At 45.2% G+C, this 16,686-nt stretch overlaps 1 long non-coding RNA gene across 1 annotated transcript in view; it reads right to left on the bottom strand.

Annotated features, from left to right (window-relative positions):
• Positions 1-16,686, bottom strand: part of LOC144767488 (uncharacterized) — a 78,204-nt gene that overhangs the window by 21,814 nt on the left and 39,704 nt on the right. The window contains exons 2-3 of the long non-coding RNA XR_013598231.1: positions 8,164-8,250; positions 7,848-7,868 (exon numbers count right to left, since the gene is read on the bottom strand). This is a non-coding gene — a long non-coding RNA (uncharacterized LOC144767488). The remainder of the gene's footprint in view (positions 1-7,847; positions 7,869-8,163; positions 8,251-16,686) is intronic.

Below are 16,686 nucleotides of genomic sequence, written 5' to 3'. Positions count from 1 at the left end.
TAGCGCAGACCTGGGCACCGCATGGAGAAGAGCCTGTTACGAACCCGCTACTAACAATGCAATACCTGATGTGAACTGGCAGTCACCCGACTAGGTGGCTCACGAGTGGCATTAGAGAAGGGAGAGCGATAACATTACGGCCATTGCGATATAAGTGGGAGGAAGACCTGGGGAGACAAATCAGGGACAAGGAATGGGAGAGGATTCTTAGGTTCCCGAAGGCAGTGTCGAGAAACCCAAAATTTAAATGTATACAGCTTATGCTATTGCATAGAGCGTATCTAACACCTCACCGACTACACGCCATGTTCCCCGACACGGTTGACACATGCCCCCGTTGTGGCGCGGATGACGCGCGCTTCATACATATGGTGTGGGGGTGCCCAAAATTAGGATATTATTGGAAGTCAGTGCAGGATACCCTAACTAGGCTGGCCCCATCCAAACCATACACTGCATTGGAATATGTAATACTGGGGCTGGGACCTGTGGAACGTAAAAAAAGCGTGGCCATATGTTTCACTGACCTGGCCCTGCTACTTGCTAAACGCACCATCACAATGAAATGGAAATCAGCTAGACCACCAGACCCGGAGGCGTGGAGGGCGGAGGTGGTACGGTGGGGGAAGGCGGAAAGCACGACATTGCAGCGCGAAGAACGTAAGGGAATTAGGAAGACCCCGATATCTTTGGAGTGGAACACACTACTGGGGTCATTTGAGTCCGGTGAAGACTCCACATCTAATGCTTCGATAACTGCTACTTAGGATGTGATGTGTCATAATGGGTGGGGGTGGAGCGCATTCTGGATGGTACTACCTCATGCGTCGGAGGACGTATGCAATGCTAGGTGCACAGTGGGACGTTAATACTTGATGAGAATTATGTGTAGTTCACAGTAAGGATGCGGCAGGTACGAACTGTATGTTGACCATTGCCGGCTGGACCAGGTTTTCTTTCTAATTTGTTTAATAATGGTTGAAGTGCGGGGATATAAGTGCCGGAAGAGGTCGGAGACGGGGAGGAGGGATTGTTCATGGGGATGTTCGATTCAAAAAGAAAATGTTTACTATCGTTAGGATACATTTATGTACAAGACATGCAAAATGTTTATGAAAAGTTGCATAATATATAATGCGTCTTCTTATGTGAAATATGCCAATAAAAACAGATTTTCAATTGTACAATAAAGGTCTTTTAAAAAGAAAAAAAAAAAAACCTCCTCGAGCTAAAACCCTGTATGAAAAAATTGACCTTGACAAACAGTTTCAATGTCCACATCGTAATTTCATTTGAATGATCCTTTCCTTCTCTTCCACCTCCTGCAAGCCTCCTACGTATATAGACTGCTCTAAATCGGATTACTGTCTGTCTTAATCTCTCCTTTTTTAAACCATATCCCTTCAACCTAACAAGTTAACTATAAATTCCGTCAACCATTTGCTTCTCACATAAACCCCTACTGATTACACCTAGCTCATTTAATGTATTAATTACCACAAAGAAATTAGAGAAAATGCATGAAATGGTTTCGTAGAGTCCGCAAGAATAATCCCAGTAACCAACAATAACCAATAACTACTGGGCTGACCACTAACTTTAGGCTCTGGAGTAGTGTGCTATTTGCCATAAAGTGCTTCAATGACACACCAGAGGCAGTAAACGCTATGTAAATTCGATTTCAAAACAATTTAATACCCTATCTTTCATCTCCATTGCAGAATTTAAGCCCTTATTTCCAAAGGTACAATTTTACAGTTAGACAATGTCAACATTACTGTTATCAGAGCGACCAGATAAAACTCCATTAGGGAAGAGATGGGGGGGTTAGCTTATGTTACTTGGGAGGAACATTGCCAACTCTTTCATGTGTATGCTTGTTTTTTAACCAGTATTCAAGGTAAATCATATGAAATCAACTTGCTGCAGCAGGGCTGCTCTATCTGAAATGGTCAACAAATCACCTAACTATTTCCCCATAAGGGAACGACATACAGTGAATTTCAGACATTATTTTTTATTGTAAAAGCAAAATAAAAAAATAAAAAATAAAAACAGTAGCACTCAACAACACTGAATCGATTATACGGGAAACAGTTGTTTAATTAAATAAGCACCACAACTTGTTGAGTTGATGCGCTGCATTTTCTTTTAACATTTGAGCCATATGGAGTGTTTTTATTAAAGGTAACGTGGTACTTGAAACCCTTTCTTTAACATTCTTTCTGATTTACAATTTAACAAAGAGATAAACCCCCAAATCTTTTTCCCTCGACCTCATGCACTAAGGGTCTTAAAGGTATTTCACAACTCAGATATCCGAAGAGCTCAGGAGCCTCAATCTATAAATAGTGATAAAAGTTCTCAAGGAAGTAAATAGTAAATACTGACAACAGTAGAATAATGCCCATGGCAGACGGCGAAGGTACTGCCTGCTGTTAAAACTTTACACTTTACAAGGTTACCATCTGTAGTAAAATAACAGATAGCAGTAAAGTCATTACCATTAACATTATTAAAGGAACTGCAGGACAAATGTAAACAAGCCTTGGCAAAGTCAGTAGTTCTCACCTATGCAAGAACCGATGGCTTTGCCAATGCGTTTTAGCTATGTTGTACACCAGCGTGGCTGCAGTTCGGCATTGTTAATAGTTAGTGGCGTAAATGAGAGTGGCGTGGAGTGGCATGGAGGGGAGTGGAGTAGAGTGGAGTGGCGAAGAGTGGCAGGGAGTGGCAACGAGTAGCGTGGAGTGGCGTGGAGTGCAGTGGCGTAGTGTGCAGTGTGGTGGAGTGGCATGGAGGCTCGTAGAGTGGAGTGCCGGAGAGTGGAGTGTCGTTGAGTAGGGTGAAGTGAAGTAGTGTGGAGGGGTGCATTGTGGAGATGTATAGCATGGAGATGCATAGAGTGGAGGGACAGAGTGGAATAGAGTGTCGTAGAGTGTCATAGCATAAAGTGGAGTAGAGTGGAGCAGAGTGCCATAGAGTGGCGGGCTTAGACTGGAGGGGTGCAGATTGGAGGGGTGAGAGTTGAGTAAAGGGTCATAGAGTAGAATGTTGTGTAGTGCGGTAGAGTCCTTGTTTTGGGCTACTTAAAAAAAAATTGTTCCCTTTTGTGAATATCAGTCCAGTCAGTCATGGGGCTCTCATTCCCGCAATCTCATTTAATAACAGTGGGTCAGAAACTGCAACCTGCCTAGTTAATATTCATTAGACAGATCAATTTGCAGCCCCAAGCGATTGGGTAATTTTCAGTGAGACTTACTAGAACTTGGTCACATGACATATGCCATATTGCCATCCCATTCACCAGTTAGTCTGTGTGCAAATTGCATATCCTTGGTTTGGAAAAGAAAATAGGCCATAAGATTGTTAATAAATTACAGTATATACCATAAAAGACTAGATTTGAGCTGTTCTTAAATTGTGCTGAAATAATCACCAGCTACTAGTACCTGAACTGTAGACTAGGTATGATTATTATACATTCAGGGTTTGACAGAGGAATATGGACACCACCCTAATATTAATAAAGTCAAATTTACCACCTGGCAGAGGGGTAATTTACCACTCAAGGTGTCAGATTTACTAAATGTTTTAATGGTTGCAAACCCTCAGAGTGAGGAAATCCGAGGGCTTGCGGCCACTTAAATGCATTTTGTAATTTACTAAACACAATTAACGTTCAGAAAAGGAATTCTGAATTGCTAAGTAAACATTAGGGAACCACCATTTGGAAGCGGTTTGTTAAGGGCATCTATTTCCTATAAGGATTTCTTAAGAGATATGTTAATATTTTGCAACCAAAACCTGGTTGAAAAAGATGTCTATTTTATCACCAACCAAAAGTTGATGGTAAGCCATTCACAAACAGGGAGGGGTCCCCAAGGGAGCCCTTCCTCTCTGACAATGTTGACAAAATCGTTTTTTAGGAGTAGGCAGTGGTCCATGGGACCCCTACCTTCTGTTAAAAAAGGTTTGTTTAACTTTTCATTTTATTGTTTTTATGCATCCTGCTTTCCTTTTAGGAAAACGAGCTGCATTAAAAAAAATGTTTTAATTAAAAGCAATCACAGACATCGTGGTCTGCTGACCTCAGCAGGCCACCGTGTCCGTGACTCGAGCCAATGGTAGTATGTCGCAATTTCCCACCTGCCACATACATATTAATGAGGTAGGTCAAATTGCTACCCACTGTGAGTCAGAGGTTTCTGAACTGACCTATTACCAAACAGGTCAAGTAGTAACATTCATTTACAATCGTAAAAAGTCAGTTTGCAATTTGCGACTACTTTTTACAAGTAAAAAAATCTGTGTATCTGGTCCAAGCTATTTTGTCACGGAAAAAAGCCTTAGTTTTTACTAATGCATCATGCAGTTGTTGCTCGTGGAGGGAATGGCTACTATGGCGGGTTTCCCTTGCTTTCATTCCAGACCGGTTCACTTTCTAGAATGGAAATTACAAGCCAAGCAAGAATTGTGGCCAATTAATTATCAGGATTCTCTTTGCATGGGTCCTTGCTTGTTGTCCCTGCTGCTATCCTTCCATTTGGTTTTTGATTTAAAATCTTTCCACATATTACGAATGGGGAGAGGTGTATGAAAATGTTACTCACGTGGGTATGAAATTGCAGATTTATAATTATTGGACGTAGCACAATGCAGCAAGATAACTTTCTGCGCAGCGTCAAATTGCCAGGGCAGCAATGTGCCGTACTTAACATTATACGGTGCATTCCTGTCATCTCCCAGTGCTGGCGCACAATGTGCTGCCTACCGCCAAGGCAGGCCCTCTTATGCCATGGTGCAAGGGTACCTGCGTTTTAGGCAGGATTGTTTTTGTGCAGAAAGGGACACCTTAATTCATAAAAGCAGTCAGTAAGAAAACTTTATTTGGTTAGTTACAACCTTAAAAGTATACCCTATACATAAAATTCTATAAAAACATAAGCAATCCTTAGAGTCTTTTTCCTCTTTCTATGTGTGTTGCACAAAGCAGCACACGCAGAAAGAGGACACAACGAGGAGAAATAAAAAATATTTCTCCTTGTTGCGCCTCTATCGGGAAGGTGTACCATTTTGACGCATCCCCAGGTTTATTGGTTATGGTAAATCTGTGAATGAGGCAAGAAGCAAGAGTGGATGCGTGGGAACACCCACGCTCCATCCACGTAAAGCCTCACGGCTCAGCGCAACACCAGGCCACAACTTACACTGCCTTGCATTACTCCAGATTTACCAAGCAACGCAGGGCCACGCAGGGTGTCCATGGTGCCACTTGGTAAATTTGACTTAAGGATTGCGCTGCTAGTGCAACTCCCTGCGTGACGCAAGGGCAATGCATTCCTTGGAAAAATCTGTCCCTCCGTGCTTCTTGTCCTGATTTTATATATTTTTTTTTTTGAAAACTTTCGTGGACGGGCAAATAAGTGACGAAACAATACACAGCATAAGCCACAGTGGTTCAAATGAAGCGTGAACCAAAAGTAAGTAAGTAGAGAGTAATGACAGCAATCACCTCCCACCTACACCCGCCCACCAGAAGTACAGGATACACGGAGCAAACATGGACACCCGAATATGCTATAAATAAGAATCAGGAGAGTACGCCACAGCTCTTGTGAAGAGAGGAAAGGGGAATAGAAGGTCATAGAAAATAACAAAGAAAAATAAACCCCCCCCCACCCTACATCCCTGCCGATGGCTACGACCCAACCCCACTAGCAGCGTGTCTGTCGCCCCCTAAACTACACCCCAAGGAAGGGAAAAAGATGGAGGAGAATGCAACTTCCCCTGCCCCGCTCGCACTAAGCAACACAAAATCGAATACAAACAGGTCCACGTACTGACAAACGAATGTGGCATTAGAAAGACAGAGCATTAAAGCAACTCCCTATCAGTAGCTGGCCGGGGAATCCGTCCCACATCATACGGAAAAATTCAACCCTGCCCCGCTTTAACACGCCCGTTGGTGCGTGACGACCGAACATTCGCCCCACAGTACCATGTCCAATGATCAGAGTTAACAGGAAAGCAAGGCAAAGCCAACACCATGCGAGATTCCTGCAACAGGGAACCATCAAGACACAACCAACGATCGTCTGAGTTCAGCAACAAAGTACCAAGCCAGCCTTCCAGATCACGACGCCGCCAGGGCAATAAAGAAGAGAAGGCCATGTCAGCCGGGCGCAAAGGCGGTGCAACTCGAATGGGCAAAGGCGCTGTTCTGTGGAAGTGTTCCGCCCGCAGTGGAGTTCCAGGCCCCCCTGCGCTACTCATGTGATCGGCCGTGCGGGACTTATACTCCACACCTGACGGAGCCCCACAATTGACCATCTCTAGGCGTGCAACAGTAAACACTGGTGCTGGCGCAGAGCCGTGAGCGGCGCTAATAATCACAGGATCAACGTGACTCCCACCCGTCGGAGGGGCAACAATGGCGTCCAGCTTCAGTCCAAGCCCTCTGACTCCTCCCACCCAGGCAGCATGGAGGGAGCCAAGAGCAACAAAGAGGTCCCGAACCGTGGGCTCCGTCATGTGTTTCTGGGCCAATCTCTGTCTCTCGGGATGCAGCTCCTCACTCAGAACGGCATCAGAAGCCCGGTCAATTGTAGCTGGTAGAAGAGCTGTGGTAGATCCACTAGGCAGGGGCCATCATTATCCTCAATAAATAAGGGCAAGCCGCCATAGCCACCATGAACGTGCACAGACCACGCAGTCTCTGATGCCTTGTGCGAGGCGCTGGCAAAAGTGGCGCTGTGTGACACAGGAGACTGTTTCAGTTGTGAACCCTCCAAGCGCGTGTAAATCAGCAACCTCCGCTGCACTGACAACTGGAGAAGCAGGGTTCACAGGTCTGTTCCAATTCCGACATGAACGGTGGTGCCGTGCCCAGCCCAATATGGCGGCCCCTTTCTCCACCGATCCACACCAGCAGGATCAAAAACAGGATAAAATCGTGCGGGCTCGCAACGAGGGATTCCTGAAGTATGTCAGCCGTGGCCGGGACAGCGCTCTCATCCCACCTCCACCAGCGCGGGTACTGTGTCGTCCCCCGCAGTTCCATCCGGCAATCGACCCGGCCCACACAGCCACGTCCTCAATTAGCAGCGGTAGCCGGCGCCGACCTCCAGCATCTCCGCACGCAGCCCGACTCCGTCACGGCCGGGCAGTGAGGAGTCCAAGACGGGTTCCCGATTATGCCAGGACACCGGAGTTGCCGTCAATCATGCCCCAGATCATCCGGTGTCAGATCGTGTCGTCCACGAGCCTGTGCGAGCGGGAGCAGGTAGGATTTAGACAGGATTAACGGTGCGGGCAGCAGAGCTCGCTGTCTAAGCGGCCATCTCGCTGCCCGGCCAGCCACGCCCCCCTGATTTTATTTTTAAACAGAGAGCCATTGTGTGTCCTCACAGACCTGGCAAAGATAACCGCATGCGCGCTGCGGCGATTTTCGCGCTACGCGGCTTTTTTCAATAAGCCACGTTAGATGACGAGCTCAGCTCGTCATCAGCGTGCGAGCGGCGCAACTGATGACGAGCTCAGCTCGTCATCAGCGCCGAAGGGGTTAAAGATAGGTGCTGGTTGCTAATGTTTAAGAAACTTAGTGGTGAGGCATGCAAGGTATGCTTCTAGAAGTAGGGTAGAGGGTATGGGTGGAATCAGTTGACCCATCGACTTCAATACACGTAGCTTTAATACATTTTCAGGTACCATGTACAATGATGCCTTTATTTCTACATGTTTTAACTGTAGGCAGCTTAAGTAGTTAGACAACAGAGATGTTCACACCTTTCCTATGTTTTCTGTAACTTGTGTTATATTGTAGTGTTCGAAAGGCAGTCACTTACCACACTTTGCTGGAGAACAGGCTGCAAAGAAAAAGAAGATATGTTTGGACCTTACTGAGAGAGGTGCATTTGAAATTGAAGACAACGCAGGCAAACAAGCATTCTTTCTTATCGAAAGTCGGAAAAACAAGTTTACGTTAGAAAAGTAATCTAAATCCAATGCAAATCGTTTGTAAATATGGGCCTCAATATTTTTACAGCAACAAACACAAAAGTATAAACTTCCAAAAAAGGCCCAAAAGAGTGAAGCAAAGAAAAAACTGAAAGGAAAAAGGACAAAAAGACACCAATTCATAAATGAGATAAATTACAGTACCTTTCGCCTTGTAAGCTTTCAGACCTGTCTCCAGTAGTCGAATAAGGGATCCCCTGAGGCTTACAAGGGCATCTAAGAGAGTTTCACCTAAAATAAGAGGAGAGAGTTAGGGAAGCATGAAAGTAATTATTAGATATTTGAAAGAAAATATGGAGGGTATCCATAATTAAAGGAAATTGAGAATGTTTAAATGAATGGTGTTTCAGTTAAATAAAAACAATCTGCAATTGCATATTAACCCTACTGTATTGTCTATTAATGCTATTGTTTAATGAACTCTATTCTTCAATAAAATATTTAAAAATAGATTTTTAAATGTAAAAACCTGAAGGTTTCTCATTGGTCTTGTTTTGTAATTTCCAGCCTTGGAATGGCTCCTTCTGTTCTTTCTCTCTCCCCTTGGCATTATTACCTGCTACTAGATTCATGTCTATGCACATCCTCCTAGGTGCCGTCCTTATCCACCACCATTTCTTCCTATATGCATACCCTTTGGGGACACTATCCTCCTCCGGTTTTTCATATCATTTATAGTCCGATGACACAGCTTGGTCATTTTTATCACTCCTTCCCTCTTGTACCCTGCTGCTAGATGTCTGAAGGCTACCCAATCTTGTTGAGATAAACTACTGCCCAGCATCATCAGCATGCACCACTTTACCTGGGCACAACCACTTCCTCCTTATACCTTAACTCTATCTTCCACCTGCAGAACCACTGGCATGGACTTTAACTCTAACATGCACTTGGACTGATCCAGATCCGTTCAGCACCTGGTGAGCACTTTGAACTATTGAACATTTCACACATCCCACTTCCTTACTAGCCTTGTCTCCAGCATAATGTAATACACAACAGTCAACACATGGGATTTCTAAAATACTCTCTCATCTCTCGATGAAGTCACAGGGCCTCATCTACAAGAAATTGATGCAGCGCATTTCCACAGGCCATTTAGCTGCGCCATGCTGCATCATTTGTAAAGCACAGGAATCCAGCACGCATAGAATAAGGACAAAACAAGCAGTAATAAAAGTATTTCTCCTCGTTGCGCCATTCCTACGCCTCCTCTGGGGAGGCGTAGGATTCTGATGCATACCCAGTTTTGCAGGATGTTGTCAAACTGGGAATGCGTCGAGTTCCATGGATGTTGCATGGGAACACTCACAGCAACACCCATGGAATGCTCCTTTCATGCAGAGTATTGAGTGAAAGGGGCCCATATTTACAATGCCATAAAAAGTCATACAGGGTGACTTTACATGGCCTTGTAAATATGGGCAAGCCCATTGCACCACCGGTGCGTCAAAATGAAGGATGCACTGGCGGTGCTATAGGCTTGTAAATAAGCCCCCCTAATGTTTGCCACACGCACATCATTCAATTTTCCAAGGCACATTACTGTCTTACAGAGTCCAAGTCCTCTGGTTTTTCAAGAAACCCATGGACCCCGACAAACAACCCATTTCAGTCGTCAAATCAGTATTGGTTTCTGCCCTCCTTACCTATCACAAACATTGGCCAAATACACTTGCTCTTGCAACCTGAGGTCATCAAACGTAACTTTGGTTACCCAAAAACCACGTGCACTTCATTTAGATTTCGCTCAACCATTCTGCTCGGCCCCCTACACTAAAACTCCTTTTCATGGATGTAGAAATACCTCTCTCTCAGTGATGGCCGGTAATTGTAGGCGGAACGGGGGGCAGCCGGGACACACAGACACACTCCCAACAATGGCAGGCATTATACTTGTTGGATTTTTGTGGACTGTTTAAGATTAAATTCACTGCTCTCTCCACCAACATCACATTTTAAATCTTATTTTTTTGGAGTGCTCGAGGTCTGTGCCTGGTGGTTCTGCTGATCCAGTGGCAGACAGGAATTTGCGGAAGAAATTGATGCAGCGCATCTCCGCAAGCCATTTAGCTGCGCCATGCTGCATCATTTGTAAAGCACAGGAATCCAGCACAGATAGAATAAGCAAAAAACAAGGAGTAATAAAAGTATTTCTCCTCGTTGCGCCATTCCTACGCCTCCTCTGGGGAGGCGTAGGATTCTGACGCATACCCAGTTTTACAGGATGTTGTCAAACTGGGAATGCGTCGAGTTCCATGGATGTTGCATGGGAAAAATCACAGCAACACCCATGGAATGCTCCTTTCATGCAGAGAAATGAGTGAAAGAGGCCCAATTTACAATGCCATAAAAAGTCATACAGGGTGATTTTACATGGCCTTGTAAATATGGACAAGCCAATTGTACCACTGGTGCATCAAAATGAAGGATGCACTGGTGGTTCTATAGGCTTGTAAATAAGCCCCCTAATGTTTGCCACACGCACATTATTCAATTTTCCAAGGCACATTACTGCCCTACAGAGTCTAAGTCCTCTGTTTTTTCAAGAAACCCCTGGCCCCTGGCAAACAACCCATTTCAGTCGTCAAATCAGTATTGGTTTCTACCCTCCATACCTATCACAAACTTTGGCCAAATACACTTGCTCTTGCAACCTGAGGTCATCAAATGTAACTTTGGTTACCCAAAAACCACGTGCACTTCATTTAGATTTCGCTCAACCATTCTGCTCGGCCCCCTACACTGAAACCCCTTTCCATGGATGTAGAAAGACCTCTCTATCAGTGATGGCCGGTAATTGTAGGAGGGAGGGGGGCAGCCGGACCACATACAAACTCCCAACCACGCATGTGTGCGCGCACACACACACATCCATTCGCAACACTCATTACTAGATATTCAAACATACACGCATGCACCAAATATTAATACAAAAAACAAAATCACACCTGCCGCTCTTCCAATGAGGTCACAGGATGTCCCAGGAGGCTTGGGACTACTTCCAATGTGGGACGGCCGCAGTCCCAACGTCGCCACAGAGTAGGATGAGGTCAGTGAGACTGCTGACCCCACCCCATTCTGTGACCAAGTGTCACTAATTGACACTTGACTTTGGGCGCTTCAGGGCTTAAAACTGAAGCACCCAGGTGCGAGGGAATCAGTGACGCTACCCCTCGTCACTAAGGGTAGGGCCTTAGGGACCTTTGCTGAGCTGAGTAGGTGATGACCACAGGAGCTGTGACCTCCTCAGTCCAGCAAAGTTCAGCTCAGGTTGCCAGGAGTTTGTGCTTTAAGTGCATGTCTATCTCCTGGCTGCCGGACCTGAAAATGAACAGTATTTGCTCAGGCTGTCAGACACTGTTCATGAGGGGCAAAAGGTGAAGGGGCATGGCCCCTCAGCCCCAATGGACATCCTGCCGCTGCTCTCTATTAGCATACGAAACAGTCTTGAAATCTGATTGGAGGTTGCATGAGTACTCCTGACTATATTTGCCCACCCTACCCATGTTATGAATATTCATCAATATGCATATCTCTAATCTGTGCCTAAGTAGGTCTTCTTATTGTCCCGCTCACCACCCATCAAATAGCACACTTATCACTCATTGTAACCTCCCAAACCACTACAAATTGTTATGTATGGTATGATACTATGTAATGCATTTTTAAGAAAGGCAACTCAAATGAATTTCAAATTTAGAAGCCAGTAGGTGATACGAAATTAATGTGAACACATTTAAAAAACAACGCCAAATAGTTGGGGAACAATCACTCCCAAATCGCATTGAAAACTTTGCCTGCTGCTTGGCTGATTCACACAGGCTTGGTGGATGTCGAAACAAGAAAGCTGTACACCCTTAGGTGTTGATTCTAGATTACCTATGTAACACAGTTTACCTTTAATTGTTATTTTTCCTTGTCTTGGGTGCCTCAGCGGTGGCCCGGCCCTCCTACAAAGTATTATTTAAAAAACATTAAAAATCAAAACAAAATACAAATGAATATGCACTTGATGAACCAGTACTTGGGAGTGAATAGGACTTGTCTGTGGAAGTACTCAGGGCCTCAGATACAAGAAAATGATGCAGCACGGGGCCGCAAGCCATTTAGCTGTACCGTGCTCTATCATTTTTAAACACAGTGATGCATCGTATTAACAATATGACGCATCCCTGTGCTTTACCCTTTGCTGGCGCACAATTGGCTGCCATGCACCAGAGCAGGCACCGTTGCGTCATTTTGCAAGAGTGCCTGCGCTGCGGGGAGGCTTGTTGTTATGCAAGACGGGACACCTTCCTGCACAAAAACAATGAATGGCATTTTCCTCTTTCTATGCGTGCTGCAAAATGCAGCACACATATAAAGAGTAAAAAACAAGGAGAAATAAAAGTAATTCTCCTCATAGCACCATTCCTAAGACTCCCCTGGGAAGAGGTAGAATTCTGAAGTATTCCCAGTTTTACAAAATGCTGTAAATCTGGGAATGAATTAAGTTCCATAGATGTTGCGTGGGAACGCCCGCAGAGCAATGCGTGAAAGGGGCACATCTTTACAAGCGAATGAAAAGCCACACAGGGTGTCTTTACGTGGCCTTGTAAATATGGGCAAAATAATTTACAACAAGGGGTGGTGATGGACAGAGTCTCTGAATTAAGCAGAGTACTCTCACCCAGTCAAGAGATCAGGGCTAGATCCAACACCGTTTTTTAGCTCATTGCACCATCCCAGTTTCAGAACCTGGCTGTATGCAAATTAGTCTGTCCCTGGCCCAGTGCATCATGGGAACAGGGCAGACCAGACTACAAAAGCCAATTCTTACACTGGGAAGGAAACAAGCTTCCGGGGACCGGTTTCTGCCATTTCAGGCGTCTTCGGCCCGGCTTGCTTGAATCCTGATGGTGCAATGAGCAAGGGACTCACATCTGAGTATACCCTTCCACGCTTAGGGTGGACAAAATAATTTACAACAAGGGGTGGTGATGGACAGAGTCTCTGAATTAAGCAGAGTACTCTCACCCAGTCAAGAGATCAGGGCTAGATCCAACACCGTTTTTTAGCTCATTGCACCATCCCAGTTTCAGAACCTGGCTGTATGCAAATTAGTCTGTCCCTGGCCCAGTGCATCATGGGAACAGGGCAGACCAGACTACAAAAGCCAATTCTTACACTGGGAAGGAAACAAGCTTCCGGGGACCGGTTTCTGCCATTTCAGGCGTCTTCGGCCCGGCTTGCTTGAATCCTGATGGTGCAATGAGCAAGGGACTCACATCTGAGTATACCCTTCCACACGTAGGGTGGACAAAATAATTTACAACAAGGGGTGGTGATGGACAGAGTCTCTGAATTAAGCAGAGTACTCTCACCCAGTCAAGAGATCAGGGCTAGATCCAACACCGTTTTTTAGCTCATTGCACCATCCCAGTTTCAGAACCTGGCTGTATGCAAATTAGTCTGTCCCTGGCCCAGTGCCTCATGGGAACAGGGCAGACCAGACTACAAAAGCCAATTCTTACACTGGGAAGGAAACAAGCTTCCGGGGACCGGTTTCTGCCATTTCAGGCGTCTTCGGCCCGGCTTGCTTGAATCCTGATGGTGCAATGAGCAAGGGACTCACATCTGAGTATACCCTTCCACGCTTAGGGTGGACAAAATAATTTACAACAAGGGGTGGTGATGGACAGAGTCTCTGAATTAAGCAGAGTACTCTCACCCAGTCAAGAGATCAGGGCTAGATCCAACACCGTTTTTTAGCTCATTGCACCATCCCAGTTTCAGAACCTGGCTGTATGCAAATTAGTCTGTCCCTGGCCCAGTGCATCATGGGAACAGGGCAGACCAGACTACAAAAGCCAATTCTTACACTGGGAAGGAAACAAGCTTCCGGGGACCGGTTTCTGCCATTTCAGGCGTCTTCGGCCCGGCTTGCTTGAATCCTGATGGTGCAATGAGCAAGGGACTCACATCTGAGTATACCCTTCCACGCTTAGGGTGGACAAAATAATTTACAACAAGGGGTGGTGATGGACAGAGTCTCTGAATTAAGCAGAGTACTCTCACCCAGTCAAGAGATCAGGGCTAGATCCAACACCGTTTTTTAGCTCATTGCACCATCCCAGTTTCAGAACCTGGCTGTATGCAAATTAGTCTGTCCCTGGCCCAGTGCATCATGGGAACAGGGCAGACCAGACTACAAAAGCCAATTCTTACACTGGGAAGGAAACAAGCTTCCGGGGACCGGTTTCTGCCATTTCAGGCGTCTTCGGCCCGGCTTGCTTGAATCCTGATGGTGCAATGAGCAAGGGACTCACATCTGAGTATACCCTTCCACGCTTAGGGTGGACAAAATAATTTACAACAAGGGGTGGTGATGGACAGAGTCTCTGAATTAAGCAGAGTACTCTCACCCAGTCAAGAGATCAGGGCTAGATCCAACACCGTTTTTTAGCTCATTGCACCATCCCAGTTTCAGAACCTGGCTGTATGCAAATTAGTCTGTCCCTGGCCCAGTGCATCATGGGAACAGGGCAGACCAGACTACAAAAGCCAATTCTTACACTGGGAAGGAAACAAGCTTCCGGAGACCGGTTTGTAAATATGGGCAGGCAAACAGCACTGCTGGTGCACCAAAAAAAGTGACGCACCGGCGGTGCAATGGGCTCGTAAATAACCCAATCAGTGTGCATGATTACAATGCCATCTCTCACAGTGAACGTAACACATGGCTAGTGTGGACTGACCCTGCTCCCCATGCTGTACGTTTGGATGGGGGGGATGGAAAATGTGAATTGCGGACTGGATGAATGAAGTGTGAAGTCTGGAAAAAAGTTTTTACATAATCTTCCTTTCTTTTTGCGCTTAACTTCAATGGAGATCAATGCCCATGAAGCGTTGGCACAGCAGTGAAGACCAGCTATCGTTCTATAATAACTGACCTGCAACACGGCTCAATTGCTTTCACCAATTTCTTGAAGAAATAGCGGGTTAATATATTTACATTTTTTTCTCAAAACAGAGTTATTTTGCATGTCATGTTATATTGTCACGTAATAGCACCTATCCATGGACATGAAATAAATACTTCACATTTGCATGGCGGCAATCTTAGTTTCCAATGATTCAATATAATTAAAATCTTTTTAATTACATTTTTGAATTAGGTTTAAATAATATATGTTTCTCTCTGCGATCGAATACTAGTTTGTATGTACAGCTTTTCAATTATTTTGTATCAGTTCTCATCTGTCAGTCAATATCAACGCTAAGATGAGATTTGGGAACAAAGACAAAATAACTAGAGAGAATGTCAACCCAACAATTTAGAGAAGACCTTAATGTCATTATAAAATCACCAAAGGATTGAATATAATGATATGGAGAAAAGAGCACAAGAGAGAAGCACGGATCAGGGGTGGTGATGGGTGTAGAAAACTAAAACTAAATGTACCTCGTCACCCCGTCTGTCCTCTGTCGTCTCTCTGCGTCTGGCCAAAACATAAGCAGGAGGCATACAGGCTCGCCTAAGGCAATCATGATGATGATGTCAGCAGCATCGTAATTGGTCTGAGCTCCGTGGTTCAGCGCACAGACGGAGACTATGACCCTGTGCATGTTCTTGTCCAGGCTGGAGAACATGCTAGGTGTGCATGACTGTTTGGCCGGCCCAAGCAGGCAGGCCAAACCGTCATGCGCACTTACAGAGTGCCCACCACTTCTCCCCTTGCTCTGTGAGCAGAGCAGCCCAGCCCCGCCCACCAATACTGTTAGGGAGGGAACGCAAGATAAACGGATAAGTGTACGCATACATGCAAAGGTTGGGAGTTACCTCAAATCATACTCCCAAAATCGTAACCCTCATCCCTCCCTTTCTCAATAATGCAAAACTCCTGTTTACAATGCTAAACCTGGAAATTCACCTTTCTACCGTATTCCTCCTTATTACCTACATACACTGTTCTTTTGCATCTCTACACTCGTGCTTTATCAAACACACAAAATAAAATTTGGTCAAGCTTAGTTCTACAGGGGACAATCTGTGACATCACGAGGAGGGACACATTTCATCCTTGCTGTTGATGGAGCAAGGATTCGCACGTACAGCGACTTGCTTGAACTCATGAACCTCGAATAACCCTAATAGTAATAATCAACCTGTTTGTCTTACTAATTTGCCCTTATTCTGACATTTTGGGTGTCCCAGAGACGCTTGCCTATGTGTTTACTAAGTCTAATACGCTTGCTACTAAAATGGCTGCTGCTACACGGGAATTTCTTCTGCGCATGCGTCGGTGATACCCATGTGATGTGACGTACTCGCAGTTCTGGTGGGAATCCTTTGGCACTTGCGCAGTCAATATAAAATGGCTGCTTTGTGTTCCTACATGCTCGAAGCTTGCCTCGCTGTTTTAACTATGCTGTTTGTTTTGCATTAACCCTAATGCTATAATTATTATGAAATAAGGGAAGTAATGTAGGGATTCATGGTATACAGTGCATACGTTTATTCTGTGTTCTAAAACTGTTTCTATTTACTTTTCATGTATCGTAAACCTTGGGCATGAGGGACGGGGATACTCCATCTTGAAAACCCTTTCTGCGCATGACAGTCTTCCGCCAGAATACGTGCCAACACAGAAGTCCCAGCCAAGATGCGCCTGGGAAAGAGGC

Source organism: Lissotriton helveticus, chromosome 7 (genome assembly GCF_964261635.1).
Source record: "Lissotriton helveticus chromosome 7, aLisHel1.1, whole genome shotgun sequence".
Classification (NCBI taxonomy): Eukaryota; Metazoa; Chordata; class Amphibia; order Caudata; family Salamandridae; genus Lissotriton; species Lissotriton helveticus.
Note: the sequence above shows the minus strand (reverse complement) of the source record. Positions and strands in the feature narration are given on the sequence as shown.